General features: G+C 43.4%; 1 pseudogene; it reads right to left on the bottom strand.

Moving 5' to 3' along the window:
* Positions 1 to 251: 251 nt before the first annotated feature.
* On the bottom strand, positions 252 to 2,058 carry LOC104870692 (annotated as a pseudogene).
* Positions 2,059 to 3,465: the final 1,407 nt, after the last annotated feature.

Genomic DNA, 3,465 nt, shown 5'->3' with positions numbered 1-3,465 from the left:
ACAAAACAAGACAACATGGCAGCAGATGGGGTGGTTTAAATGGATTAATTGATTTCTACTTTTAAGATAATTCCACACAATGTCACTTCTGGACCAGTGATGAAATTATTCTTGACCCCTGAAGGCTACTCCAAAGCAAGCTGTTACGTGTTTTTTGGAGGGTGCTGGGAATTGAACCCAGGGCTTCTTGCACACTAAGCACACCTACACCCAGCCCCATACACACACTGAATTGTATAAGAAGTTTGGCATTAGCTAGCAACAAACCAGAAAATTTGGTTACATATGTAGGTACAAAGCTGGTTCAGCCAATCCCTGTTCTGGCCCTCAACCCAGTGCATTTCATCGACTTCCTTCTTGACATTTATCAGACACTTGAATAGGTACTGTGTATCCGCTCCTTGAAGGTGCTTCCCTTTGTCAGCCACAGGGCTGCTGCACTACTCAGAAGCCTCTTAGTCTTGGGCTCCATTGCTAGAGTCCTTACAGCTTTCCACAGCCTCTGTCCCTCCCTTTTCCTCACTCCTTGCATCCTCCAGGGGTTCTGGGGTTTCCTCTGGGACAAGGACTCCTGGCTTGGGCAGTGACTCCCCACAGTGGCAGACTCGTCTTCCGCATGGCAGGCCCACACAAGGCCCTCTCCTGGGGCCAGGGCTACATCTTGGCCACTGCCAGGCTCCTTAGGGACGACCTTATTCTCCTCTAAGGCCTGGATGACGTCCTCAGGAGCTCAAGGCACTTTCCTCGGCTGTCTCATTCATTCTCTTTTCTTTCTCCTTAGATGAATCCAGGAGTTTTCTATAGCTATCAGGAAAAGGTTAATTTCCTCTTTTCCGCAGGGAACTCATTTATGCTGGACCTTCAGGTTGGTGAGATTTTTTTCTATCCATGTCAACACAACCGCTATGCCTTCCACCATCCCAGAGCCCAAAGAGGATGCTTTGAGGGATAATTCTTTCATCACACTCTCTCCAGCACTACAAACATAATGGGTTGCCTTAGCTTCTCTAATTTTGTTCGCTTGCTTGGCGGTGATCACCTAAAAACTCCAAGCTGAGGCCCACCTCATTATCCGACCTTGACAGAACTCGGTGAAGGTGACTTTAGGAACCCCTGGGATGCGAAGCTCTTCCTTCAGAGGAGCCAGCACTCAGCTGTACCACCTTAATCGTTTTTTAAAGTTGTCTTTTTTAAAACTGTCATGGTTGATTCTTTTAACAAACTCTAATTCACCTCTTTCTGCCATGATTTCTGTGATGCCTCTGTATTTATAGAACTAGGTGGAGGTCTTCGAGAATTTCTAGAGTTTACTCCCTTGGCTTCCAACTGGTTGGTAAAAACAGTAGGGTTGCACATGCAAAAGACATGGATTATCTGAGATTCTTCTTTAAGAGCATCCATTCGGAGTGTCTTCTGTAGTACTTTTACCACTTTTATGAGATCGGATATGTTATTCTGTTCCACATTTTTCTTTGCATAGTTGAAACACGTATCATCCACTTCCACTGCAAGGAAATACCAGGCATTTAAGGTTGTGCCAAGTAAGGGACAGCTGCAAGATGCCCTGGTGCCTACATCAATTCCTCTTCGAAGTGAAGTTTCATCAGTGTCCTGGTGACCAATCAGATCTTCCATCCAATGAATTTCATTAAACCTCAAAGGAAATGTGGGAATTAGTCTCTCTGAAGGAATACTGACAGAAAGCCCAAAGTCTCCTCTTAAAAGAGCACAGGTCAAAGCTCTGACTGCTTCAGGGTCTTTAAAATTAAGACTTACGGGCCGGGGACTTAGCTCAGTGGTTCCACTGCCTGCCTCGCAACGGCAAGGGCCTGAGTTCGATCCCCAGTACCAAAAAAAAAAAAAAAATCGCCAGTCTTTATCCACCATCGAGGAAGGGATGGGACAAAAGTTAACTTAAAATTAAGACTTACATTTCCATTCCGATGTTCCATTCTGAAGATGCTGCTTCAAATCTGGATATTTGGGTGCCAGATAAGCAAAGTCAAGTGGTTTGTCTTTGTATCTATTTCTTGCATGCATTGACTTATTCAGAGCCATCTCTGAGCTTCTTCCCAGAGACTTGTGTGGCGTGGTACTGTACAGTCCCCTGCAGTGCAAAGCTCCTAGAAATGCAGGTGCTACATCCCTGCTTGCCACCATCTTGTCCTATAGTTTACTTTTTATGCTTCGGTGTTGGCTCTTCTACATTCCGGGAACTTGTGGAACTTCTTTTTCTTTTTAAAATGAGGAGTACAGTACTTTTTATTGAGACATAATTCACCCACCATGAAACACACTGTTTAAAAGTACACAGCACAGTGGTGTTCAGTGTGTGCACAAGGGTGAGCACCACTGCGTCATCGGGTCCCAGATGCCTCCTTTGCTCCTGAAAGAAACCTGAGCTCGTCTACTGCCTGTTCTGGACCCTTTGTGCATATAGAGTGGAACAAAGTGCTTCTGTGACATGCTTTACTCTCTCTGCGCAATATTCTCATGGCCTCCATGTCCCAGCCTGGTTTGTTTCTCATTCCTTGTCAATGCTGAGTGAAACTCCACTCTGAACATATTGAAGTGTATTTACCCATCAGTGCTTCTTTTGAGTAACTTTGGGCTGTTTCCCCTCTTCAGCTGTGATGAGCCACACTGCCGTGATCTGTGGGCGCTTTTTATGTCCCCCTTGCTGTGGGCCTGTGGGGCCTAATTTATTCTTGCTGTCTTAGTGGGTATGAAGTGATACCTAGTGTTTTTTAGTTACACTCTCTGATGACTAACAGTTTCAAATATTTCCTCATATGCTTTTGGCTATTATATCTCCTTTAGAGAACTGTCTGACCTAGTCTTTCATCTAGGCTTCACTGGGTTAGCTTTTCTAATGCTGAGTTGTAAGAATTCTTTATGTATTCTGGATATTAGACCTGGATATAAGACGTATGGCTCACAAGTCCTTTCATTTATTCTGTGTGTTGTGTCCTAATTTGGGGGGGTACTGGGGATTGAACTCAGGACCTTGTACTTGCAAGGCAGGTAGCAGAACCACTAAACTAAATCCCCAGCCCTCTAATTTTCTTAATATGCCCTTTAAAAAAAATGTTTTGTTTTGATGAAGTCTGATTTAACTAATTTGCGTTGCTTAATCTGATGAAGCCTGGGCTTTTGATAGGTGTCTCTTTTCTAAAAGGTTTACAGTTTTAACTCTTACATGGAAGTCTCTGGTCCGTCTTAGGCAGGGATAGCTTTCCTTCCTCATACAGATGGCCTGTTGACCACTTGTTGAAAAGGTATTTTCTCTATTGAGTAGTTGGTGCTCTTCTTTTTTTTTAATGATCAATGCTTTTTATTACATAATAGCTATCATGCTCAATCAACAAGGCCAACAAAAACTTGTAAATACTGTGATAACTAATCTAGCACACTACTATATTTTTTCAGAGTAGTAACACTAAAATAATTCTTCTGTCCTTTATT

This window comes from Fukomys damarensis, unplaced genomic scaffold (genome assembly GCF_012274545.1).
Source record: "Fukomys damarensis isolate Sample0158 unplaced genomic scaffold, DMR_v1.0_HiC HiC_scaffold_24, whole genome shotgun sequence".
NCBI lineage: Eukaryota > Metazoa > Chordata > Mammalia > Rodentia > Bathyergidae > Fukomys > Fukomys damarensis.
This window is presented reverse-complemented; position numbering and strand designations above follow the sequence as displayed.